The 27,057-nt window shown below is 54.2% G+C and overlaps 10 non-coding genes across 10 annotated transcripts; all 10 read right to left on the minus strand.

Moving 5' to 3' along the window:
* Nucleotides 1-1,943: 1,943 nt before the first annotated feature.
* LOC130846996 (small nucleolar RNA SNORD115) lies at nucleotides 1,944-2,024 on the minus strand. The gene has a single exon (XR_009051791.1). It is a non-coding gene; the product is annotated as a small nucleolar RNA SNORD115 (small nucleolar RNA).
* Nucleotides 2,025-4,530: 2,506 nt separating this feature from the next.
* LOC130847064 (small nucleolar RNA SNORD115) lies at nucleotides 4,531-4,611 on the minus strand. The gene has a single exon (XR_009051859.1). It is a non-coding gene; the product is annotated as a small nucleolar RNA SNORD115 (small nucleolar RNA).
* Nucleotides 4,612-7,117: 2,506 nt separating this feature from the next.
* LOC130846997 (small nucleolar RNA SNORD115) lies at nucleotides 7,118-7,198 on the minus strand. The gene has a single exon (XR_009051792.1). It is a non-coding gene; the product is annotated as a small nucleolar RNA SNORD115 (small nucleolar RNA).
* A 2,506-nt stretch (nucleotides 7,199-9,704) lies between these two features.
* LOC130847065 (small nucleolar RNA SNORD115) lies at nucleotides 9,705-9,785 on the minus strand. Its single transcript, XR_009051860.1, has one exon. It is a non-coding gene; the product is annotated as a small nucleolar RNA SNORD115 (small nucleolar RNA).
* A 2,506-nt stretch (nucleotides 9,786-12,291) lies between these two features.
* Nucleotides 12,292-12,372, minus strand: LOC130846998 (small nucleolar RNA SNORD115). Its single transcript, XR_009051793.1, has one exon. It is a non-coding gene; the product is annotated as a small nucleolar RNA SNORD115 (small nucleolar RNA).
* Nucleotides 12,373-14,878: 2,506 nt separating this feature from the next.
* Nucleotides 14,879-14,959, minus strand: LOC130847069 (small nucleolar RNA SNORD115). The gene has a single exon (XR_009051864.1). It is a non-coding gene; the product is annotated as a small nucleolar RNA SNORD115 (small nucleolar RNA).
* Nucleotides 14,960-17,464: 2,505 nt separating this feature from the next.
* On the minus strand, nucleotides 17,465-17,545 carry LOC130846999 (small nucleolar RNA SNORD115). Its single transcript, XR_009051794.1, has one exon. It is a non-coding gene; the product is annotated as a small nucleolar RNA SNORD115 (small nucleolar RNA).
* A 2,504-nt stretch (nucleotides 17,546-20,049) lies between these two features.
* LOC130847001 (small nucleolar RNA SNORD115) lies at nucleotides 20,050-20,130 on the minus strand. The gene has a single exon (XR_009051796.1). It is a non-coding gene; the product is annotated as a small nucleolar RNA SNORD115 (small nucleolar RNA).
* A 2,507-nt stretch (nucleotides 20,131-22,637) lies between these two features.
* LOC130847002 (small nucleolar RNA SNORD115) lies at nucleotides 22,638-22,718 on the minus strand. Its single transcript, XR_009051797.1, has one exon. It is a non-coding gene; the product is annotated as a small nucleolar RNA SNORD115 (small nucleolar RNA).
* Nucleotides 22,719-25,224: 2,506 nt separating this feature from the next.
* Nucleotides 25,225-25,305, minus strand: LOC130847070 (small nucleolar RNA SNORD115). The gene has a single exon (XR_009051865.1). It is a non-coding gene; the product is annotated as a small nucleolar RNA SNORD115 (small nucleolar RNA).
* Between the last annotated feature and the right edge of the window lie 1,752 nt (nucleotides 25,306-27,057).

Below are 27,057 nucleotides of genomic sequence, written 5' to 3' on the forward strand. Positions count from 1 at the left end.
CAGTACGTATATGTCTCCCCAGGGAAGGACTAGCCTCATGGATCCTCTAGTCAACACAAGGCCTGGCACCAGGTCTGCTTGGTGGGGAAAACACTGGGGGCGTTTCTGGGGGGAATGGAGACATTCCTCTGGGCCCGACCCTGGTGTGGGCAAGTGTGTGCTGGCCGATGTCACACTCGGCTTGTCCATGTGCACAACACCCAGACAATGAGGCCTTTATGTCCCACACAGTGGACATTCACAGGAGCTGGAGGGAGCTCTCTTGGTAGGCAGTGGCTCCCGTAGAGGAAGGCCAGCCCAAGAGATGCCACAGGCCTGTATCTGTATGCAGAACCCATGAAAGGGCCTGTCTGAGTAAACTGGCCTATCTGAGGGCCCATGATCCCTCACAGAGACCCGGGAAACCCCATTCCAGCAAGGGACCAGCCCTTCAGCTCTCACAAGAGCCAAGAGCATCTAGCTGCCAAGTCCCTGATGAAGGGTCCTTGTTGCCTCTCACCACCTCCAGGCCTGGCCCCACATCCTCCCAACCAACACTTCTTGGAAGTTACTCAAGCACACCCCACAACTGACCATAAGCTCAGTACATCCTCGTGCTCTGCCTCGACATGCACAGAGATCTGCGTGGTTGCTCCCCAGGGCAACACGTCCTGTAATGGTGCTTCCATTTTCAGTCTTACTATACTTCAGGTCAATCGAGTTGAATTTCAAGACCCGCATTCCGATCTGGTGGATGGGGAGCCATGTCAAGCATTCCTCCTTGGGGACCACAGAGATTCCCAAACAGGGCCAATTTCTTCTGTGGCAGCATTCCCTACTGTGGCCCGTGCAAGGCCACCAAACAACAGCCATGCAGCTACACCCTCCTCAGCCCGCATCCCGGGACCACCCCTCCCCTTCAGGTCAACAGGGCCTCACGATGGACATGATAACGGGATGTCCAAGGGCTCTGCAAAGCCTTCATGGGGGAATGGACACCCAGAAGCCTTTTCTCCTCTGGAGGGGGCTCTCTGACAAACCAGTGGCTTCCGGAGAGGACGACCAACCCAGGAGAAGCTATGGTCCTGTGTATGCATGCAGACCCCATCAGAGGCCCCATTCGGATCAAGTGGCTCCAACAAAGCACCATGATCCCTCACAGAGTCCTGGCACAACCCCATTGAAGACCACGGCATGGCTTCCAGCCCTTGAAATAACCAGCAGCATCCTGCTTCCAAGCACCTGAGGATAGGCTCCTGCCTGCCTCTCACCATCTCTAGGCAGGGGGCATGAGCCTTCCCTACTGGCAGGATTTGGGAAGCCATAAAGCACACACCACAAGGGACCATTAACTCAGTTGGTGATCATACTCTGACGCTAGGTGCACAGAGGTCTCTAGAGATGTTCCGCCTGGGGCCAAGGAAGAAAACACTGCCTCGATGTGCTCTCTGACTAGAATACAGCTCTAATGAAGGCATGTGAGTGCACCAGATGTGAGCCCATAAATTTGGGGCAGCAGCAGACATTCCTCCTTGGTAGGCAGGAGGTTGCCAAAAGACTACCCTGTACTGGCTGCTGTGAGGGCGGCCAGCCCATAGTTCAAAATTCTCTGGGGCCTATCGGTAGCAACCAAAAGAGGCACTCACTGCGGAACATTCTGGCTGTGGTGAGCCCATGCCAAGGCTTGGCCTGAAACACAAAATTCAAAGCAGAAAGGCTTAAGGAAAGACTCCACGCATGGCTTCAGAACATGTGGGCCCTGGCACTATGGAGCAGGATAGAAAACCACAGGTGGCAACACATCTTGGATATGTGGAATCCTCCTACACTGGGAGGAGTCTCAAGGGATTTCCTTGAGCGAGAGGCTGCTCCAACACCCACACCCACACCCACACACACACCCACACCCAGGGCTCTGCAATGGACCAAAAATGCAGGCCATCCTGCCCCTGGATCCCTCTGTTAGGCCTCAGCGTAATCCTATTGAGCATGATTTTTTGGTCATCAGCTCTCTTCAGGACCATATGAGTTCTCATCCTCGACCCAACTGAGGCCCTCCTCACTCACCTGCGCCCTGCCACATGTGAAGGCTTACCTCAGATGCTTCCTGGAAAGAAGGATGCCTGAAGGGATGTGCCATTCTGTCGAATCCACGTGCTGGGCCAAGGCTCATGGTGATTGCCCTAGGGAACATAGGCCAAACACAGATCTTCATTTCTCTGGGGATGATGGCTGCCAAGAGGTGAGAAGGACAGCTGTGAGAACTCCAACTCCATGCTAGATGCATTGGGGGACGTGTGTGCCACACGCTCATGCATCGAATGATGCTACAAGAAATACCTGCAGCAATACATCCAGGAACATAGGGCCCAAATGTACCTCCACGCAGAGACAGGAACACATAGCTGAAACGCATACAAACAGCTCCCTACATAGCTTCCTTCCTGCCTCCCTTCCTCCAGAATGCTCTAGCTCCCTCCCTTTCGACCCTCGTCCTTGGCTCACTCTCTCCATCCATCCATACATACAAAGATGAAGGCATGAGTGGACAGGTGGATCAATGCCATCTTATGTACCTTAATACTGGGTCAGGGGCAGATGAAAGAACCAGTACGTATATGTCTCCCCAGGGAAGGACTAGCCTCATGGATCCTCCAGGCAGCACAAGGCCTGGCACCAGGTCTGCTTGGTGGGGAAAACACTGGGGGCGTTTCTGGGGGGAATGGAGACATTCCTCTGGGCCCGACCCTGGTGTGGGCAAGCGTGTGCTGGCCGATGTCACACTCGGCTTGTCCATGTGCACAACACCCAGACAATGAGGCCTTTATGTCCCACACAGTGGACATTCACAGGAGCTGGAGGGAGCTCTCTTGGTAGGCAGTGGCTCCCGTAGAGGAAGGCCAGCCCAAGAGATGCCACAGGCCTGTATCTGTATGCAGAACCCATGAAAGGGCCTGTCTGAGAAAACTGGCCTATCTGAGGGCCCATGATCCCTCACAGAGACCTGGGAAACCCCATTCCAGCAAGGGACCAGCCCTTCAGCTCTCACAAGAGCCAAGAGCATCTAGCTGCCAAGTCCCTGATGAAGGGTCCTTGTTGCCTCTCACCACCTCCAGGCCTGGCCCCACATCCTCCCAACCAACACTTCTTGGAAGTCACTCAAGCACACCCCACAACTGACCATAAGCTCAGTCCATCCTCGTGCTCTGCCTCGACATGCACAGGGATCGGCGTGGTTGCTCCCCAGGGCAACACGTACTGAAATGGTGCCTCCCTTTTCAGTCTTACTACACTTCAGGTCAATCGAGTTGAATTTCAAGACCCGCATTCCGATCTGGTGGATGGGGAGCCATGTCAAGCATTCCTCCTTGGGGACCACAGAGATTCCCAAACAGGGCCAATTTCTTCTGTGGCAGCATTCCCTACTGTGGCCCGTGCAAGGCCACCAAACAACAGCCATGCAGCTACACCCTCCTCAGCCCACATCCCGGGACCACCCCTCCCCTTCAGGTCAACAGGGCCTCACGATGGACATGATAACGGGATGCCCAAGGGCTCTGCAAAGCCTTCATGGGGGAATGGACACCCAGAAGCCTTTTCTCCTCTGGAGGGGGCTCTCTGACAAACCAGTGGCTTCCGGAGAGGACGACCAACCCAGGAGAAGCTATGGTCCTGTGTATGCATGCAGACCCCATCAGAGGCCCCATTCGGATCAAGTGGCTCCAACAAAGCCCCATGATCCCTCACAGAGTCCTGGCACAAACCCATTGAAGACCACGGCATGGCTTCCAGCCCTTGAAATAACCAGCAGCATCCTGCTTCCAAGCACCTGAGGATAGGCTCCTGCCTGCCTCTCACCATCTCTAGGCAGGGGGCATGAGCCTTCCCTACTGGCAGGATTTGGGAAGCCATAAAGCACACACCACAAGGGACCATTAACTCAGTTGGTGATCATACTCTGACGCTAGGTGCACAGAGGTCTCTAGAGATGTTCCGCCTGGGGCCAAGGAAGAAAACACTGCCTCGATGTGCTCTCTGACTAGAATACAGCTCTAATGAAGGCATGTGAGTGCACCAGATGTGAGCCCATAAATTTGGGGCAGCAGAAGACATTCCTCCTTGGTAGGCAGGAGGTTGCCAAAAGACTACCCTGTACTGGCTGCTGTGAGGGCGGCCAGCCCATAGTTCAAAATTCTCTGGGGCCTATCGGTAGCAACCAAAAGAGCCACTCACTGCGGAACATTCTGGCTGTGGTGAGCCCATGCCAAGGCTTGGCCTGAAACACAAAATTCAAAGCAGAAAGGCTTAAGGAAAGACTCCACGCATGGCTTCAGAACATGTGGGCCCTGGCACTATGGAGCAGGATAGAAAACCACAGGTGGCAACACATCTTGGATATGTGGAATCCTCCTACACTGGGAGGAGTCTCAAGGGATTTCCTTGAGCGAGAGGCTGCTCCAACACCCACACCCACACCCACACACACACCCACACCCAGGGCTCTGCAATGGACCAAAAATGCAGGCCATCCTGCCCCTGGATCCCTCTGTTAGGCGTCAGCGTAATCCTATTGAGCATGATTTTTTGGTCATCAGCTCTCTTCAGGACCATATGAGTTCTCATCCTCGACCCAACTGAGGCCCTCCTCACTCACCTGCGCCCTGCCACATGTGAAGGCTTACCTCAGATGCTTCCTGGAAAGAAGGATGCCTGAAGGGATGTGCCATTCTGTCGAATCCACGTGCTGGGCCAAGGCTCATGGTGATTGCCCTAGGGAACATAGGCCAAACACAGATCTTCATTTCTCTGGGGACGATGGCTGCCAAGAGGTGAGAAGGACAGCTGTGAGAACTCCAACTCCATGCTAGATGCATTGGGGGACGTGTGTGCCACACGCTCATGCATCGAATGATGCTACAAGAAATACCTGCAGCAATACATCCAGGAACATAGGGCCCAAATGTACCTCCACGCAGAGACAGGAACACATAGCTGAAACGCATACAAACAGCTCCCTACAGAGCTTCCTTCCTGCCTCCCTTCCTCCAGAATGCTCTAGCTCCCTCCCTTTCGACCCTCTTCCTTGGCTCACTCTCTCCATCCGTCCATACATACAAAGATGAAGGCATGAGTGGACAGGTGGATCAATGCCATCTTATGTACCTTAATACTGTGTCAGGGGCAGATGAAATAACCAGTACGTATATGTCTCCCCAGGGAAGGACTAGCCTCATGGATCCTCTAGTCAACACAAGGCCTGGCACCAGGTCTGCTTGGTGGGGAAAACACTGGGGGCGTTTCTGGGGGGAATGGAGACATTCCTCTGGGCCCGACCCTGGTGTGGGCAAGTGTGTGCTGGCCGATGTCACACTCGGCTTGTCCATGTGCACAACACCCAGACAATGAGGCCTTTATGTCCCACACAGTGGACATTCACAGGAGCTGGAGGGAGCTCTCTTGGTAGGCAGTGGCTCCCGTAGAGGAAGGCCAGCCCAAGAGATGCCACAGGCCTGTATCTGTATGCAGAACCCATGAAAGGGCCTGTCGGAGTAAACTGGCCTATCTGAGGGCCCATGATCCCTCACAGAGACCCGGGAAACCCCATTCCAGCAAGGGACCAGCCCTTCAGCTCTCACAAGAGCCAAGAGCATCTAGCTGCCAAGTCCATGATGAAGGGTCCTTGTTGCCTCTCACCACCTCCAGGCCTGGCCCCACATCCTCCCAACCAACACTTCTTGGAAGTCACTCAAGCACACCCCACAACTGACCATAAGCTCAGTACATCCTCGTGCTCTGCCTCGACATGCACAGAGATCTGCGTGGTTGCTCCCCAGGGCAACACGTCCTGTAATGGTGCTTCCATTTTCAGTCTTACTACACTTCAGGTCAATCGAGTTGAATTTCAAGACCCGCATTCCGATCTGGTGGATGGGGAGCCATGTCAAGCATTCCTCCTTGGGGAGCACAGAGATTCCCAAACAGGGCCAATTTCTTCTGTGGCAGCATTCCCTACTGTGGCCCGTGCAAGGCCACCAAACAACAGCCATGCAGCTACACCCTCCTCAGCCCGCATCCCGGGACCACCCCTCCCCTTCAGGTCAACAGGGCCTCACGATGGACATGATAACGGGATGCCCAAGGGCTCTGCAAAGCCTTCATGGGGGAATGGACACCCAGAAGCCTTTTCTCCTCTGGAGGGGGCTCTCTGACAAACCAGTGGCTTCCGGAGAGGACGACCAACTCAGGAGAAGCTATGGTCCTGTGTATGCATGCAGACCCCATCAGAGGCCCCTTTCGGATCAAGTGGCTCCAACAAAGCACCATGATCCCTCACAGAGTCCTGGCACAACCCCATTGAAGACCACGGCATGGCTTCCAGCCCTTGAAATAACCAGCAGCATCCTGCTTCCAAGCACCTGAGGATAGGCTCCTGCCTGCCTCTCACCATCTCTAGGCAGGGGGCATGAGCCTTCCCTACTGGCAGGATTTGGGAAGCCATAAAGCACACACCACAAGGGACCATTCCCTCAGTTGGTGATCATACTCTGGCGCTAGGTGCACAGAGGTCTCTAGAGATGTTCCGCCTGGGGCCAAGGAAGAAAACACTGCCTCGATGTGCTCTCTGACTAGAATACAGCTCTAATGAAGGCATGTGAGTGCACCAGATGTGAGCCCATAAATTTGGGGCAGCAGAAGACATTCCTCCTTGGTAGGCAGGAGGTTGCCAAAAGACTACCCTGTACTGGCTGCTGTGAGGGCGGCCAGCCCATAGTTCAAAATTCTCTGGGGCCTATCGGTAGCAACCAAAAGAGGCACTCACTGCGGAACATTCTGGCTGTGGTGAGCCCATGCCAAGGCTTGGCCTGAAACACAAAATTCAAAGCAGAAAGGCTTAAGGAAAGACTCCACGCATGGCTTCAGAACATGTGGGCCCTGGCACTATGGAGCAGGATAGAAAACCACAGGTGGCAACACATCTTGGATATGTGGAATCCTCCTACACTGGGAGGAGTCTCAAGGGATTTCCTTGAGCGAGAGGCTGCTCCAACACCCACACCCACACCCACACACACACCCACACCCAGGGCTCTGCAATGGACCAAAAATGCAGGCCATCCTGCCCCTGGATCCCTCTGTTAGGCCTCAGCGTAATCCTATTGAGCATGATTTTTTGGTCATCAGCTCTCTTCAGGACCATATGAGTTCTCATCCTCGACCCAACTGAGGCCCTCCTCACTCACCTGCGCCCTGCCACATGTGAAGGCTTACCTCAGATGCTTCCTGGAAAGAAGGATGCCTGAAGGGATGTGCCATTCTGTCGAATCCACGTGCTGGGCCAAGGCTCATGGTGATTGCCCTAGGGAACATAGGCCAAACACAGATCTTCATTTCTCTGGGGATGATGGCTGCCAAGAGGTGAGAAGGACAGCTGTGAGAACTCCAACTCCATGCTAGATGCATTGGGGGACGTGTGTGCCACACGCTCATGCATCGAATGATGCTACAAGAAATACCTGCAGCAATACATCCAGGAACATAGGGCCCAAATGTACCTCCACGCAGAGACAGGAACACATAGCTGAAACGCATACAAACAGCTCCCTACATAGCTTCCTTCCTGCCTCCCTTCCTCCAGAATGCTCTAGCTCCCTCCCTTTCGACCCTCGTCCTTGGCTCACTCTCTCCATCCATCCATACATACAAAGATGAAGGCATGAGTGGACAGGTGGATCAATGCCATCTTATGTACCTTAATACTGGGTCAGGGGCAGATGAAAGAACCAGTACGTATATGTCTCCCCAGGGAAGGACTAGCCTCATGGATCCTCCAGGCAGCACAAGGCCTGGCACCAGGTCTGCTTGGTGGGGAAAACACTGGGGGCGTTTCTGGGGGGAATGGAGACATTCCTCTGGGCCCGACCCTGGTGTGGGCAAGCGTGTGCTGGCCGATGTCACACTCGGCTTGTCCATGTGCACAACACCCAGACAATGAGGCCTTTATGTCCCACACAGTGGACATTCACAGGAGCTGGAGGGAGCTCTCTTGGTAGGCAGTGGCTCCCGTAGAGGAAGGCCAGCCCAAGAGATGCCACAGGCCTGTATCTGTATGCAGAACCCATGAAAGGGCCTGTCTGAGAAAACTGGCCTATCTGAGGGCCCATGATCCCTCACAGAGACCTGGGAAACCCCATTCCAGCAAGGGACCAGCCCTTCAGCTCTCACAAGAGCCAAGAGCATCTAGCTGCCAAGTCCCTGATGAAGGGTCCTTGTTGCCTCTCACCACCTCCAGGCCTGGCCCCACATCCTCCCAACCAACACTTCTTGGAAGTCACTCAAGCACACCCCACAACTGACCAAAAGCTCAGTACATCCTCGTGCTCTGCCTCGACATGCACAGGGATCTGCGTGGTTGCTCCCCAGGGCAACACGTACTGAAATGGTGCCTCCATTTTCAGTCTTACTACACTTCAGGTCAATCGAGTTGAATTTCAAGACCCGCATTCCAATCTGGTGGATGGGGAGCCATGTCAAGCATTCCTCCTTGGGGAGCACAGAGATTCCCAAACAGGGCCAATTTCTTCTGTGGCAGCATTCCCTACTGTGGCCCGTGCAAGGGCACCAAACAACAGCCATGCAGCTACACCCTCCTCAGCCCACATCCCGGGACCACCCCTCCCCTTCAGGTCAACAGGGCCTCACGATGGACATGATAACGGGATGCCCAAGGGCTCTGCAAAGCCTTCATGGGGGAATGGACACCCAGAAGCCTTTTCTCCTCTGGAGGGGGCTCTCTGACAAACCAGTGGCTTCCGGAGAGGACGACCAACCCAGGAGAAGCTATGGTCCTGTGTATGCATGCAGACCCCATCAGAGGCCCCATTCGGATCAAGTGGCTCCAACAAAGCCCCATGATCCCTCACAGAGTCCTGGCACAAACCCATTGAAGACCACGGCATGGCTTCCAGCCCTTGAAATAACCAGCAGCATCCTGCTTCCAAGCACCTGAGGATAGGCTCCTGCCTGCCTCTCACCATCTCTAGGCAGGGGGCATGAGCCTTCCCTACTGGCAGGATTTGGGAAGCCATAAAGCACACACCACAAGGGACCATTAACTCAGTTGGTGATCATACTCTGACGCTAGGTGCACAGAGGTCTCTAGAGATGTTCCGCCTGGGGCCAAGGAAGAAAACACTGCCTCGATGTGCTCTCTGACTAGAATACAGCTCTAATGAAGGCATGTGAGTGCACCAGATGTGAGCCCATAAATTTGGGGCAGCAGAAGACATTCCTCCTTGGTAGGCAGGAGGTTGCCAAAAGACTACCCTGTACTGCCTGCTGTGAGGGCGGCCAGCCCATAGTTCAAAATTCTCTGGGGCCTATCGGTAGCAACCAAAAGAGCCACTCACTGCGGAACATTCTGGCTGTGGTGAGCCCATGCCAAGGCTTGGCCTGAAACACAAAATTCAAAGCAGAAAGGCTTAAGGAAAGACTCCACGCATGGCTTCAGAACATGTGGGCCCTGGCACTATGGAGCAGGATAGAAAACCACAGGTGGCAACACATCTTGGATATGTGGAATCCTCCTACACTGGGAGGAGTCTCAAGGGATTTCCTTGAGCGAGAGGCTGCTCCAACACCCACACCCACACCCACACACACACCCACACCCAGGGCTCTGCAATGGACCAAAAATGCAGGCCATCCTGCCCCTGGATCCCTCTGTTAGGCGTCAGCGTAATCCTATTGAGCATGATTTTTTGGTCATCAGCTCTCTTCAGGACCATATGAGTTCTCATCCTCGACCCAACTGAGGCCCTCCTCACTCACCTGCGCCCTGCCACATGTGAAGGCTTACCTCAGATGCTTCCTGGAAAGAAGGATGCCTGAAGGGATGTGCCATTCTGTCGAATCCACGTGCTGGGCCAAGGCTCATGGTGATTGCCCTAGGGAACATAGGCCAAACACAGATCTTCATTTCTCTGGGGACGATGGCTGCCAAGAGGTGAGAAGGACAGCTGTGAGAACTCCAACTCCATGCTAGATGCATTGGGGGACGTGTGTGCCACACGCTCATGCATCGAATGATGCTACAAGAAATACCTGCAGCAATACATCCAGGAACATAGGGCCCAAATGTACCTCCACGCAGAGACAGGAACACATAGCTGAAACGCATACAAACAGCTCCCTACAGAGCTTCCTTCCTGCCTCCCTTCCTCCAGAATGCTCTAGCTCCCTCCCTTTCGACCCTCTTCCTTGGCTCACTCTCTCCATCCGTCCATACATACAAAGATGAAGGCATGAGTGGACAGGTGGATCAATGCCATCTTATGTACCTTAATACTGTGTCAGGGGCAGATGAAATAACCAGTACGTATATGTCTCCCCAGGGAAGGACTAGCCTCATGGATCCTCTAGTCAACACAAGGCCTGGCACCAGGTCTGCTTGGTGGGGAAAACACTGGGGGCGTTTCTGGGGGGAATGGAGACATTCCTCTGGGCCCGACCCTGGTGTGGGCAAGTGTGTGCTGGCCGATGTCACACTCGGCTTGTCCATGTGCACAACACCCAGACAATGAGGCCTTTATGTCCCACACAGTGGACATTCACAGGAGCTGGAGGGAGCTCTCTTGGTAGGCAGTGGCTCCCGTAGAGGAAGGCCAGCCCAAGAGATGCCACAGGCCTGTATCTGTATGCAGAACCCATGAAAGGGCCTGTCGGAGTAAACTGGCCTATCTGAGGGCCCATGATCCCTCACAGAGACCCGGGAAACCCCATTCCAGCAAGGGACCAGCCCTTCAGCTCTCACAAGAGCCAAGAGCATCTAGCTGCCAAGTCCATGATGAAGGGTCCTTGTTGCCTCTCACCACCTCCAGGCCTGGCCCCACATCCTCCCAACCAACACTTCTTGGAAGTCACTCAAGCACACCCCACAACTGACCATAAGCTCAGTACATCCTCGTGCTCTGCCTCGACATGCACAGAGATCTGCGTGGTTGCTCCCCAGGGCAACACGTCCTGTAATGGTGCTTCCATTTTCAGTCTTACTACACTTCAGGTCAATCGAGTTGAATTTCAAGACCCGCATTCCGATCTGGTGGATGGGGAGCCATGTCAAGCATTCCTCCTTGGGGAGCACAGAGATTCCCAAACAGGGCCAATTTCTTCTGTGGCAGCATTCCCTACTGTGGCCCGTGCAAGGCCACCAAACAACAGCCATGCAGCTACACCCTCCTCAGCCCGCATCCCGGGACCACCCCTCCCCTTCAGGTCAACAGGGCCTCACGATGGACATGATAACGGGATGCCCAAGGGCTCTGCAAAGCCTTCATGGGGGAATGGACACCCAGAAGCCTTTTCTCCTCTGGAGGGGGCTCTCTGACAAACCAGTGGCTTCCGGAGAGGACGACCAACTCAGGAGAAGCTATGGTCCTGTGTATGCATGCAGACCCCATCAGAGGCCCCTTTCGGATCAAGTGGCTCCAACAAAGCACCATGATCCCTCACAGAGTCCTGGCACAACCCCATTGAAGACCACGGCATGGCTTCCAGCCCTTGAAATAACCAGCAGCATCCTGCTTCCAAGCACCTGAGGATAGGCTCCTGCCTGCCTCTCACCATCTCTAGGCAGGGGGCATGAGCCTTCCCTACTGGCAGGATTTGGGAAGCCATAAAGCACACACCACAAGGGACCATTCCCTCAGTTGGTGATCATACTCTGGCGCTAGGTGCACAGAGGTCTCTAGAGATGTTCCGCCTGGGGCCAAGGAAGAAAACACTGCCTCGATGTGCTCTCTGACTAGAATACAGCTCTAATGAAGGCATGTGAGTGCACCAGATGTGAGCCCATAAATTTGGGGCAGCAGAAGACATTCCTCCTTGGTAGGCAGGAGGTTGCCAAAAGACTACCCTGTACTGGCTGCTGTGAGGGCGGCCAGCCCATAGTTCAAAATTCTCTGGGGCCTATCGGTAGCAACCAAAAGAGGCACTCACTGCGGAACATTCTGGCTGTGGTGAGCCCATGCCAAGGCTTGGCCTGAAACACAAAATTCAAAGCAGAAAGGCTTAAGGAAAGACTCCACGCATGGCTTCAGAACATGTGGGCCCTGGCACTATGGAGCAGGATAGAAAACCACAGGTGGCAACACATCTTGGATATGTGGAATCCTCCTACACTGGGAGGAGTCTCAAGGGATTTCCTTGAGCGAGAGGCTGCTCCAACACCCACACCCACACCCACACACACACCCACACCCAGGGCTCTGCAATGGACCAAAAATGCAGGCCATCCTGCCCCTGGATCCCTCTGTTAGGCCTCAGCGTAATCCTATTGAGCATGATTTTTTGGTCATCAGCTCTCTTCAGGACCATATGAGTTCTCATCCTCGACCCAACTGAGGCCCTCCTCACTCACCTGCGCCCTGCCACATGTGAAGGCTTACCTCAGATGCTTCCTGGAAAGAAGGATGCCTGAAGGGATGTGCCATTCTGTCGAATCCACGTGCTGGGCCAAGGCTCATGGTGATTGCCCTAGGGAACATAGGCCAAACACAGATCTTCATTTCTCTGGGGATGATGGCTGCCAAGAGGTGAGAAGGACAGCTGTGAGAACTCCAACTCCATGCTAGATGCATTGGGGGACGTGTGTGCCACACGCTCATGCATCGAATGATGCTACAAGAAATACCTGCAGCAATACATCCAGGAACATAGGGCCCAAATGTACCTCCACGCAGAGACAGGAACACATAGCTGAAACGCATACAAACAGCTCCCTACATAGCTTCCTTCCTGCCTCCCTTCCTCCAGAATGCTCTAGCTCCCTCCCTTTCGACCCTCGTCCTTGGCTCACTCTCTCCATCCATCCATACATACAAAGATGAAGGCATGAGTGGACAGGTGGATCAATGCCATCTTATGTACCTTAATACTGGGTCAGGGGCAGATGAAAGAACCAGTACGTATATGTCTCCCCAGGGAAGGACTAGCCTCATGGATCCTCCAGGCAGCACAAGGCCTGGCACCAGGTCTGCTTGGTGGGGAAAACACTGGGGGCGTTTCTGGGGGGAATGGAGACATTCCTCTGGGCCCGACCCTGGTGTGGGCAAGCGTGTGCTGGCCGATGTCACACTCGGCTTGTCCATGTGCACAACACCCAGACAATGAGGCCTTTATGTCCCACACAGTGGACATTCACAGGAGCTGGAGGGAGCTCTCTTGGTAGGCAGTGGCTCCCGTAGAGGAAGGCCAGCCCAAGAGATGCCACAGGCCTGTATCTGTATGCAGAACCCATGAAAGGGCCTGTCTGAGAAAACTGGCCTATCTGAGGGCCCATGATCCCTCACAGAGACCTGGGAAACCCCATTCCAGCAAGGGACCAGCCCTTCAGCTCTCACAAGAGCCAAGAGCATCTAGCTGCCAAGTCCCTGATGAAGGGTCCTTGTTGCCTCTCACCACCTCCAGGCCTGGCCCCACATCCTCCCAACCAACACTTCTTGGAAGTCACTCAAGCACACCCCACAACTGACCATAAGCTCAGTCCATCCTCGTGCTCTGCCTCGACATGCACAGGGATCGGCGTGGTTGCTCCCCAGGGCAACACGTACTGAAATGGTGCCTCCCTTTTCAGTCTTACTACACTTCAGGTCAATCGAGTTGAATTTCAAGACCCGCATTCCGATCTGGTGGATGGGGAGCCATGTCAAGCATTCCTCCTTGGGGACCACAGAGATTCCCAAACAGGGCCAATTTCTTCTGTGGCAGCATTCCCTACTGTGGCCCGTGCAAGGCCACCAAACAACAGCCATGCAGCTACACCCTCCTCAGCCCACATCCCGGGACCACCCCTCCCCTTCAGGTCAACAGGGCCTCACGATGGACATGATAACGGGATGCCCAAGGGCTCTGCAAAGCCTTCATGGGGGAATGGACACCCAGAAGCCTTTTCTCCTCTGGAGGGGGCTCTCTGACAAACCAGTGGCTTCCGGAGAGGACGACCAACCCAGGAGAAGCTATGGTCCTGTGTATGCATGCAGACCCCATCAGAGGCCCCATTCGGATCAAGTGGCTCCAACAAAGCCCCATGATCCCTCACAGAGTCCTGGCACAAACCCATTGAAGACCACGGCATGGCTTCCAGCCCTTGAAATAACCAGCAGCATCCTGCTTCCAAGCACCTGAGGATAGGCTCCTGCCTGCCTCTCACCATCTCTAGGCAGGGGGCATGAGCCTTCCCTACTGGCAGGATTTGGGAAGCCATAAAGCACACACCACAAGGGACCATTAACTCAGTTGGTGATCATACTCTGACGCTAGGTGCACAGAGGTCTCTAGAGATGTTCCGCCTGGGGCCAAGGAAGAAAACACTGCCTCGATGTGCTCTCTGACTAGAATACAGCTCTAATGAAGGCATGTGAGTGCACCAGATGTGAGCCCATAAATTTGGGGCAGCAGAAGACATTCCTCCTTGGTAGGCAGGAGGTTGCCAAAAGACTACCCTGTACTGGCTGCTGTGAGGGCGGCCAGCCCATAGTTCAAAATTCTCTGGGGCCTATCGGTAGCAACCAAAAGAGCCACTCATTGCGGAACATTCTGGCTGTGGTGAGCCCATTCCAAGGCTTGGCCTGAAACACAAAATTCAAAGCAGAAAGGCTTAAGGAAAGACTCCACCCATGGCCCCAGAACATGTGGGCCCTGGCACTATGGAGCAGGATAGAAAACCAAAGGTGGCAACACATCTTGGATATGTGGAAGCCTGCTACACTCGGAGGAGTCTCAAGGGATTTCCTCGAGGGAGAGGCTGCTCCAACACCCACACGCAAACCCACACCCACACTCACACCCAGGGCTCTGCAATGGACCAAAAATGCAGGCCATCCTGCCCCTGGATCCCTCTGTTATACCTCAGCGTAATCCTATTGAGCATGATTTTTTGGTCATCAGCTCTCTTCAGGACCATATGAGTTCTCATCATCGACCCAACTGAGGCCCTCCTCACTCATCTGCGCCCTGCCACATGTGAAGGCTTACCTCAGATGCTTCCTGGAAAAAGGATGCCTAAAGGGATGTGCCATTCTGTCAAATCCTCGTGCTGGGCCAAGGCTCATGGTGATTGCCCTAGGGAACATAGGCCAAACACAGATCTTCATTTCTCTGGGGACGATGTTTGCCAAGAGGTGAGAAGGACAGCTGTGAGAACTCCAACTCCATGCTAGATGCATTGGGGGACGTGTGTGCCACACGCTCATGCATCGAATGATGCTACAAGAAATACCTGCAGCAATACATCCAGGAACATAGGGCCCAAATGTAGCTCCACGCAGAGACAGGAACACATAGCTGAAACGCATACAAACAGCTCCCTACATAGCTTCCTTCCTGCCTCCCTTCCTCCATAGTGCTCTAGCTCCCTCCCTTTCGACCCTCGTCCTTGGCTCACTCCCTCCATCCATCCATACTTACAAAGATGAAGGCATGAGTGGACAGGTGGATCAATGCCATCTTATGTACCTTAATACTGTGTCAGGGGCAGATGAAATAACCAGTACATATATGTCTCCCCAGGGAAGGACTAGCCTCATGGATCCTCCAGGCAGCACAAGGCCTGGCACCAGGGCTGCTTGGCGCGGAATACACTGGGGGTGTGTCTGGGGGGAATGGAGACATTCCTCTGGGCCCCACCCTGGTGTGGGCAAGTGTGTGCTGGCCGATGTGACACTCGGCTTGTCCATGTGCACAACACCCAGACAATGAGGCCTTTATGTCCCTCACCGTGGACATTCACAGGAGCTGGAGGGAGCTCTCTTGGTAGGCAGTGGCTCCCGTAGAGGAAGGCCAGCCCAAGAGATGCCACAGGCCTGTATCTGTATGCAGAACCGATGAAAGGGCCTGTCTGAGAAAACTGGCCTATCTGAGGGCCCATGATCCCTCACAGAGACCTGGGAAACCCCATTCCAGCAAGGGACGTGCCCTTCAGTTCTCTCAAGAGCCAAGAGCATCTAGCTGCCAAGTCCCTGATGAAGGGTCCTTGTTGCCTCTCACCACCTCCAGGCCTGGCCCCACATCCTCCCAACCAACACTTCTTGGAAGTCACTCAAGCACACCCCACAACTGTCCATAAGCTCAGTCCATCCTCGTGCTCTGCCTCGACATGCACAGAGATCTGCGTGGTTGCTCCCCAGGGCAACACGTAATGAGATGGTGCCTCCATGGTCAGCTTTACTACACTTCAGGTCAATCGAGTTGAATTTCAAGACCCGCATTCCGATCTGGTGGATGGGGAGCCACATCAAGCATTCCTCCTTGGGGAGCACAGAGATTCCCAAACAGGGCCAATTTCTTCTGTGGCAGCATTCCCTACTGTGGCCCGTGCAAGGCCACCAAACAACAGCCATGCAGCTACACCCTCCTCAGCCCACATCCCGGGACCACCCCTCCCCTTCAGGTCAACAGGGCCTCACGATGGACATGATAACGGGATGCCCAAGTGCTCTGCAAAGCCTTCATGGGGGAATGGACACCCAGAAGCCTTTTCTCCTCTGGAGGGGGCTCTCTGACAAACCAGTGGCTTCCAGAGAGGACAACCAACCGAGGAGAAGCTATGGTCCTGTGTATGCATGCAGACCCCATCAGAGACCCCATTCGGATCAAGTGGCTCCAACAAAGCACCATGATCCCTCACAGAGTCCTGGCACAACCACATTGAAGACCTCGGCATGGCTTCCAGCCCTTGAAATAACCAGCAGCATCCTGCCTCCAAGCACCTGAGGATGGGCTCCTGCCTGCCTCTCACCATCTCTAGGCAGGGGGCATGAGCCTTCTCTACTGACAGGTTTTGGGAAGCCATAAAGCACACACCACAAGGGACCTTTCCCTCAGTTGGTGATCATACTCTGGCGCTAGGTGCACAGAGGTCTCTAGAGATGTTCCGCCTGGGGCCAAGGAAGAAAACACTGCCTCGATGTGCTCTCTGACTAGAATACAGCTCTAATGAAGGCATATGAGTGCACCAGATGTGAGCCCATAAATTTGGGGCAGCAGCAGACATTCCTCCTTGGTAGGCAGGAGGTTGCCAAAAGACTACCCTGTACTGGCTGCTGTGAGGGCGGCCAGCCCATACTTCAAAATTCTCTGGGGCCTATCGGTAGCAACCAAAAGAGCCACTCACTGCGAAACATTCTGGCTGTGGTGAGTCCATGCCAAGGCTTGGCCTGAAACACAAAATTCAAAGCAGAAAGGCTTAAGGAAAGACTCCACCCATGGCCTCAGAACATGTGGGCACTGGCACTATGGAGCAGGATAGAAAACCAAAGGTGGCAACACATCTTGGATATGTGGAAGCCTCCTACACTCGGAGGAGTCTCAAGGGATTTCCTCGAGGGAGGGGCTGCTCCAACACCCACACCCACACCCACACACACACCCACACCCAGGGCTCTGCAATGGACCAAAAATGCAGGCCATCCTGCCCCTGGATCCCTCTGTTAGGCCTCAGCGTAATCCTATTGAGCATGATTTTTTGGTCATCAGCTCTCTTCAGGACCATATGAGTTCTCATCCTCGACCCAACTGAGGCCCTCCTCACTCACCTGCGCCCTGCCACATGTGAAGGCTTACCTCAGATGCTTCCTGGAAAGAAGGATGCCTGAAGGGATGTGCCATTCTGTCGAATCCACGTGCTGGGCCAAGGCTCATGGTGATTGCCCTAGGGAACATAGGCCAGACACAGATCTTCATTTCTCTGGGGACGATGTCTGCCAAGAGGTGAGAAGGACAGCTGTCAGAACACCAACTCCATGCTAGATGCATTGGGGGATGTGTGTGCCACACGCTCATGCATCGAATGATGCTACAAGCAATACCTGCAGCAATATATCCAGGAACATAGGGCCCAAATGTACCTCCACGCAGAGACAGGAACACATAGCTGAAACGCATACAAACAGCTCCCTACAGAGCTTCCTTCCTGCCTCCCTTCCTCCAGAAAGCTCTAGCTCCCTCCCTTTCGACCCTCGTCCTTGGCTCACTCCCTCCATCCATCCATACTTACAATGATGAAGGCATGAGTGGACAGGTGGTCAATGCCATCTTATGTACCTTAATACTGTGTCAGGGGCAGATGAAATAACCAGTACGTATATGTCTCCCCAGGGAAGGACTAGCCTCATGGATCCTCCAGGCAGCACAAGGCCTGGCACCAGGTCTGCTTGGCGGGGAAAACACTGGGGGTGTTTCTTGGGGAATGGAGACATTCCTCTGGGCCCCACCCTGCTGTGAGCAAGCGTGTGCTGGCCGATGTCACACTCGGCTTGTCCATGTGCACAACACCCAGACAATGAGGCCTTTATGTCCCTCACCGTGGACATTCACAGGAGCTGGAGGGAGCTCTCTTGGTAGGCAGTGGCTCCCGTAGAGGAAGGCCAGCCCAAGAGATGCCACAGGCCTGTATCTGTATGCAGAACCCATGATAGGGCCTGTCTGAGTAAACTGGCCTATCTGAGGGCCCATGATCCCTCACAGAGACCTGGGAAACCCCATTCCAGCAAAGGACGTGCCCTTCAGCTCTCTCAAGAGCCAAGAGCAGCTAGCTGCCAAGTCCCTGATGAAGGGTCCTTGTTGCCTCTCACCACCTCCAGGCCTGGCCCCACATCCTCCCAACCAACACTTCTTGGAAGTCACTCAAGCACACCCCACAACTGACCATAAGCTCAGTCCATCCTCGTGCTCTGCCTCGACATGCACAGGGATCTGCGTGGTTGCTCCCCAGGGCAACACGTACTGAAATGGTGCCTCCATTTTCAGTCTTACTACACTTCAGGTCAATCGAGTTGAATTTCAAGACCCGCATTCCGATCTGGTGGATGGGGAGCCATGTCAAGCATTCCTCCTTGGGGAGCACAGAGATTCCCAAACAGGGCCAATTTCTTCTGTGGCAGCATTCCCTACTGTGGCCCGTGCAAGGCCACCAAACAACAGCCATGCAGCTACACCCGCCTCAGCCCACATCCCGGGACCACCCCTCCCCTTCAGGTCAACAGGGCCTCACGATGGACATGATAACGGGATGCCCAAGGGCTCTGCAAAGCCCTCATGGGGGAATGGACACCCAGAAGACTTTTCTCCTCTGGAGGGGGCTCTCTGACAAACCAGTGGCTTCCGGAGAGGACGACCAACCCAGGAGAAGCTATGGTCCTGTGTATGCATGCAGACCCCATCAGAGGCCCCATTCGGATCAAGTGGCTCCAACAAAGCACCATGATCCCTCACAGAGTCCTGGCACAACCCCATTGAAGACCACGGCATGGCTTCCAGCCCTTGAAATAACCAGCAGCATCCTGCTTCCAAGCACCTGAGGATAGGCTCCTGCCTGCCTCTCACCATCTCTAGGCAGGGGGCATGAGCCTTCCCTACTGGCAGGATTTGGGAAGCCATAAAGCACACACCACAAGGGACCATTAACTCAGTTGGTGATCATACTCTGACGCTAGGTGCACAGAGGTCTCTAGAGATGTTCCGCCTGGGGCCAAGGAAGAAAACACTGCCTCGATGTGCTCTCTGACTAGAATACAGCTCTAATGAAGGCATGTGAGTGCACCAGATGTGAGCCCATAAATTTGGGGCAGCAGCAGACATTCCTCCTTGGTAGGCAGGAGGTTGCCAAAAGACTACCCTGTACTGGCTGCTGTGAGGGCGGCCAGCCCATAGTTCAAAATTCCCTGGGGCATATTGGTAGCAACCAAAAGAGGCACTCACTGCGGAACATTCTGGCTGTGGTGAGCCCATGCCAAGGCTTGGCCTGAAACACAAAATTCAAAGCAGAAAGGCTTAATGATATGCTCCACCCATGGCTTCAGAACATGTGGGCCCTGGCACTATGGAGCAGCATAGAAAACCACAGGTGGCAACACATCTTGGATATGTGGAATCCTCCTACACTGGGAGGAGTCTCAAGGGATTTCCTCGAGCGAGAGGCTGCTCCAACACCCACACCCAAACCCACACACACACCCACACCCAGGGCTCTGCAATGGACCAAAAATGCAGGCCATCCTGCCCCTGGATCCCTCTGTTAGGCCTCAGCGTAATCCTATTGAGCATGATTTTTTGGTCATCAGCTCTCTTCAGGACCATATGAGTTCTCATCCTCGACCCAACTGAGGCCCTCCTCACTCACCTGCGCCCTGCCACATGTGAAGGCTTACCTCAGATGCTTCCTGGAAAGAAGGATGCCTGAAGGGATGTGCCATTCTGTCGAATCCACGTGCTGGGCCAAGGCTCATGGTGATTGCCCTAGGGAACATAGGCCAAACACAGATCTTCATTTCTCTGGGGACGATGGCTGCCAAGAGGTGAGAAGGACAGCTGTGAGAACTCCAACTCCATGCTAGATGCATTGGGGGACGTGTGTGCCACACGCTCATGCATCGAATGATGCTACAAGAAATACCTGCAGCAATACATCCAGGAACATAGGGCCCAAATGTACCTCCACGCAGAGACAGGAACACATAGCTGAAACGCATACAAACAGCTCCCTACATAGCTTCCTTCCTGCCTCCCTTCCTCCAGAATGCTCTAGCTCCCTCCCTTTCGACCCTCGTCCTTGGCTCACTCTCTCCATCCATCCATACTTACAAAAATGAAGGCATGAGTGGACAGGTGGATCAATGCCATCTTATGTACCTTAATACTGTGTCAGGGGCAGATGAAATAACCAGTACGTATATGTCTCCCCAGGGAAGGACTAGCCTCATGGATCCTCTAGTCAGCACAAGGCCTGGCACCAGGTCTGCTTGGTGGGGAAAACACTGGGGGCGTTTTTTGGGGGGAATGGAGACATTCCTCTGGGCCCGACCCTGGTGTGGGCAAGCGTGTGCTGGCCGATGTCACACTCGGCTTGTCCATGTGCACAACACCCAGAAAATGAGGCCTTTATGTCCCACAAAGTGGACATTCACAGGAGCTGGAGGGAGCTCTCTTGGTAGGCAGTGGCTCCCGTAGAGGAAGGCCAGCCCAAGAGATGCCACAGGCCTGTATCTGTATGCAGAACCCATGAAAGGGCCTGTCTGAGTAAACTGGCCTATCTGAGGGCCCATGATCCCTCACAGAGACCTGGGAAACCCCATTCCAGCAAGGGACCAGCCCCTCAGCTCTCACAAGAGCCAAGAGCATCTAGCTGCCAAGTCCCTGATGAAGGGTCCTTGTTGCCTCTCACCACCTCCAGGCCTGGCCCCACATCCTCCCAACCAACACTTCTTGGAAGTCACTCAAGCACACCCCACAACTGACCATAAGCTCAGTCCATCCTCGTGCTCTGCCTCGACATGCACAGAGATCTGCGTGGTTGCTCCCCAGGGCAACACGTCCTGTAATGGTGCTTCCATTTTCAGTCTTACTATACTTCAGGTCAATCGAGTTGAATTTCAAGACCCGCATTCCAATCTGGTGGATGGGGAGCCATGTCAAGCATTCCTCCTTGGGGAGCACAGAGATTCCCAAACAGGGCCAATTTCTTCTGTGGCAGCATTCCCTACTGTGGCCCGTGCAAGGCCACCAAACAACAGCCATGCAGCTACACCCTCCTCAGCCCACATCCCGGGACCACCCCTCCCCTTCAGGTCAACAGGGCCTCATGATGGACATGATAACGGGATGCCCAAGGGCTCTGCAAAGCCTTCATGGGGGAATGGACACCCAGAAGCCTTTTCTCCTCTGGAGGGGGCTCTCTGACAAACCAGTGGCTTCCGGAGAGGACGACCAACCCAGGAGAAGCTATGGTCCTGTGTATGCATGCAGACCCCATCAGAGGCCCCATTCGGATCAAGTGGCTCCAACAAAGCACCATGATCCCTCACAGAGTCCTGGCACAACCCCATTGAAGACCACGGCATGGCTTCCAGCCCTTGAAATAACCAGCAGCATCCTGCTTCCAAGCACCTGAGGATAGGCTCCTGCCTGCCTCTCACCATCTCTAGGCAGGGGGCATGAGCCTTCCCTACTGACAGGTTTTGGGAAGCCATAAAGCACACACCACAAGGGACCATTAACTCAGTTGGTGTTCATACTCTGACGCTAGGTGCACAGAGGTCTCTAGAGATGTTCCGCCTGGGGCCAAGGAAGAAAACACTGCCTCGATGTGCTCTCTGACTAGAATACAGCTGTAATGAAGGCATGTGAGTGCACCAGATGTGAGCCAATAAATTTGGGGCAGCAGCCGACATTCCTCCTTGGTAGGCAGGAGGTTGCCAAAAGACTACCCTGTACTGGCTGCTGTGAGGGCGGCCAGCCCATAGTTCAAAATTCTCTGGGGCCTATCGGTAGCAACCAAAAGAGCCACTCACTGCGGAACATTCTGGCTGTGGTGAGCCCATGCCAAGGCTTGGCCTGAAACACAAAATTCAAAGCAGAAAGGCTTAAGGAAAGACTCCACCCATGGCTTCAGAACATGTGGGCCCTGGCACTATGGAGCAGGATAGAAAACCAAAGGTGGCAACACATCTTGGATATGTGGAATCCTCCTACACTGGGAGGAGTCTCAAGGGATTTCCTCGAGCGAGAGGCTGCTCCAACACCCACACCCAAACCCACACACACACCCACACCCAGGGCTCTGCAATGGACCAAAAATGCAGGCCATCCTGCCCCTGGATCCCTCTGTTAGGCCTCAGCGTAATCCTATTGAGCATGATTTTTTGGTCATCAGCTCTCTTCAGGACCATATGAGTTCTCATCCTCGACCCAACTGAGGCCCTCCTCACTCACCTGCGCCCTGCCACATGTGAAGGCTTACCTCAGATGCTTCCTGGAAAGAAGGATGCCTGAAGGGATGTGCCATTCTGTCGAATCCACGTGCTGGGCCAAGGCTCATGGTGATTGCCCTAGGGAACATAGGCCAAACACAGATCTTCATTTCTCTGGGGACGATGGCTGCCAAGAGGTGAGAAGGACAGCTGTGAGAACTCCAACTCCATGCTAGATGCATTGGGGGACGTGTGTGCCACACGCTCATGCATCGAATGATGCTACAAGAAATACCTGCAGCAATACATCCAGGAACATAGGGCCCAAATGTACCTCCACGCAGAGACAGGAACACATAGCTGAAACGCATACAAACAGCTCCCTACATAGCTTCCTTCCTGCCTCCCTTCCTCCAGAATGCTCTAGCTCCCTCCCTTTCGACCCTCGTCCTTGGCTCACTCTCTCCATCCATCCATACATACAAAGATGAAGGCATGAGTGGACAGGTGGATCAATGCCATCTTATGTACCTTAATACTGTGTCAGGGGCAGATGAAATAACCAGTACGTATATGTCTCCCCAGGGAAGGACTAGCCTCATGGATCCTCCAGGCAGCACAAGGCCTGGCACCAGGTCTGCTTGGTGGGGAAAACACTGGGGGCGTTTCTGGGGGGAATGGAGACATTCCTCTGGGCCCGACCCTGGTGTGGGCAAGCGTGTGCTGGCCGATGTCACACTCGGCTTGTCCATGTGCACAACACCCAGACAATGAGGCCTTTATGTCCCACACAGTGGACATTCACAGGAGCTGGAGGGAGCTCTCTTGGTAGGCAGTGGCTCCCGTAGAGGAAGGCCAGCCCAAGAGATGCCACAGGCCTGTATCTGTATGCAGAACCCATGAAAGGGCCTGTCTGAGTAAACTGGCCTATCTGAGGGCCCATGATCCCTCACAGAGACCTGGGAAACCCCATTCCAGCAAGGGACCAGCCCTTCAGCTCTCACAAGAGCCAAGAGCATCTAGCTGCCAAGTCCCTGATGAAGGGTCCTTGTTGCCTCTCACCACCTCCAGGCCTGGCCCCACATCCTCCCAACCAACACTTCTTGGAAGTCACTCAAGCACACCCCACAACTGACCATAAGCTCAGTACATCCTCGTGCTCTGCCTCGACATGCACAGGGATATGCGTGGTTGCTCCCCAGGGCAACACGTACTGAAATGGTGCCTCCATTTTCAGTCTTACTACACTTCAGGTCAATCGAGTTGAATTTCAAGACCCGCATTCCGATCTGGTGGATGGGGAGCCATGTCAAGCATTCCTCCTTGGGGAGCACAGAGATTCCCAAACAGGGCCAATTTCTTCTGTGGCAGCATTCCCTACTGTGGCCCGTGCAAGGCCACCAAACAACAGCCATGCAGCTACACCCTCCTCAGCCCACATCCCGGGACCACCCCTCCCCTTCAGGTCAACAGGGCCTCACGATGGACATGATAACGGGATGCCCAAGGGCTCTGCAAAGCCTTCATGGGGGAATGGACACCCAGAAGCCTTTTCTCCTCTGGAGGGGGCTCTCTGACAAACCAGTGGCTTCCGGAGAGGACGACCAACCCAGGAGAAGCTATGGTCCTGTGTATGCATGCAGACCCCATCAGAGGCCCCATTCGGATCAAGTGGCTCCAACAAAGCCCCATGATCCCTCACAGAGTCCTGGCACAAACCCATTGAAGACCACGGCATGGCTTCCAGCCCTTGAAATAACCAGCAGCATCCTGCTTCCAAGCACCTGAGGATAGGCTCCTGCCTGCCTCTCACCATCTCTAGGCAGGGGGCATGAGCCTTCCCTACTGGCAGGATTTGGGAAGCCATAAAGCACACACCACAAGGGACCATTAACTCAGTTGGTGATCATACTCTGACGCTAGGTGCACAGAGGTCTCTAGAGATGTTCCGCCTGGGGCCAAGGAAGAAAACACTGCCTCGATGTGCTCTCTGACTAGAATACAGCTCTAATGAAGGCATGTGAGTGCACCAGATGTGAGCCCATAAATTTGGGGCAGCAGAAGACATTCCTCCTTGGTAGGCAGGAGGTTGCCAAAAGACTACCCTGTACTGCCTGCTGTGAGGGCGGCCAGCCCATAGTTCAAAATTCTCTGGGGCCTATCGGTAGCAACCAAAAGAGCCACTCATTGCGGAACATTCTGGCTGTGGTGAGCCCATTCCAAGGCTTGGCCTGAAACACAAAATTCAAAGCAGAAAGGCTTAAGGAAAGACTCCACCCATGGCCCCAGAACATGTGGGCCCTGGCACTATGGAGCAGGATAGAAAACCAAAGGTGGCAACACATCTTGGATATGTGGAAGCCTGCTACACTCGGAGGAGTCTCAAGGGATTTCCTCGAGGGAGAGGCTGCTCCAACACCCACACGCAAACCCACACCCACACCCACACCCAGGGCTCTGCAATGGACCAAAAATGCAGGCCATCCTGCCCCTGGATCCCTCTGTTATACCTCAGCGTAATCCTATTGAGCATGATTTTTTGGTCATCAGCTCTCTTCAGGACCATATGAGTTCTCATCATCGACCCAACTGAGGCCCTCCTCACTCATCTGCGCCCTGCCACATGTGAAGGCTTACCTCAGATGCTTCCTGGAAAAAGGATGCCTAAAGGGATGTGCCATTCTGTCAAATCCTCGTGCTGGGCCAAGGCTCATGGTGATTGCCCTAGGGAACATAGGCCAAACACAGATCTTCATTTCTCTGGGGACGATGTTTGCCAAGAGGTGAGAAGGACAGCTGTGAGAACTCCAACTCCATGCTAGATGCATTGGGGGACGTGTGTGCCACACGCTCATGCATCGAATGATGCTACAAGAAATACCTGCAGCAATACATCCAGGAACATAGGGCCCAAATGTAGCTCCACGCAGAGACAGGAACACATAGCTGAAACGCATACAAACAGCTCCCTACATAGCTTCCTTCCTGCCTCCCTTCCTCCATAGTGCTCTAGCTCCCTCCCTTTCGACCCTCGTCCTTGGCTCACTCCCTCCATCCATCCATACTTACAAAGATGAAGGCATGAGTGGACAGGTGGATCAATACCATCTTATGTACCTTAATACTGTGTCAGGGGCAGATGAAATAACCAGTACATATATGTCTCCCCAGGGAAGGACTAGCCTCATGGATCCTCCAGGCAGCACAAGGCCTGGCACCAGGGCTGCTTGGCGCGGAATACACTGGGGGTGTGTCTGGGGGGAATGGAGACATTCCTCTGGGCCCCACCCTGGTGTGGGCAAGTGTGTGCTGGCCGATGTGACACTCGGCTTGTCCATGTGCACAACACCCAGACAATGAGGCCTTTATGTCCCACGCAGTGGACATTCACAGGAGCTGGAGGGAGCTCTCTTGGTAGGCAGTGGCTCCCGTAGAGGAAGGCCAGCCCAAGAGATGCCACAGGCCTGTATCTGTATGCAGAACCGATGAAAGGGCCTGTCTGAGAAAACTGGCCTATCTGAGGGCCCATGATCCCTCACAGAGACCTGGGAAACCCCATTCCAGCAAGGGACGTGCCCTTCAGCTCTCTCAAGAGCCAAGAGCATCTAGCTGCCAAGTCCCTGATGAAGGGTCCTTGTTGCCTCTCACCACCTCCAGGCCTGGCCCCACATCCTCCCAACCAACACTTCTTGGAAGTCACTCAAGCACACCCCACAACTGTCCATAAGCTCAGTCCATCCTCGTGCTCTGCCTCGACATGCACAGAGATCTGCGTGGTTGCTCCCCAGGGCAACACGTAATGAGATGGTGCCTCCATGGTCAGCTTTACTACACTTCAGGTCAATCGAGTTGAATTTCAAGACCCGCATTCCGATCTGGTGGATGGGGAGCCACATCAAGCATTCCTCCTTGGGGAGCACAGAGATTCCCAAACAGGGCCAATTTCTTCTGTGGCAGCATTCCCTACTGTGGCCCGTGCAAGGCCACCAAACAACAGCCATGCAGCTACACCCTCCTCAGCCCACATCCCGGGACCACCCCTCCCCTTCAGGTCAACAGGGCCTCACGATGGACATGATAACGGGATGCCCAAGTGCTCTGCAAAGCCTTCATGGGGGAATGGACACCCAGAAGCCTTTTCTCCTCTGGAGGGGGCTCTCTGACAAACCAGTGGCTTCCAGAGAGGACAACCAACCGAGGAGAAGCTATGGTCCTGTGTATGCATGCAGACCCCATCAGAGACCCCATTCGGATCAAGTGGCTCCAACAAAGCACCATGATCCCTCACAGAGTCCTGGCACAACCACATTGAAGACCTCGGCATGGCTTCCAGCCCTTG

The sequence above is a fragment of the Hippopotamus amphibius genome, chromosome 2 (genome assembly GCF_030028045.1).
Source record: "Hippopotamus amphibius kiboko isolate mHipAmp2 chromosome 2, mHipAmp2.hap2, whole genome shotgun sequence".
In the NCBI taxonomy this organism is placed as follows: domain Eukaryota; kingdom Metazoa; phylum Chordata; class Mammalia; order Artiodactyla; family Hippopotamidae; genus Hippopotamus; species Hippopotamus amphibius.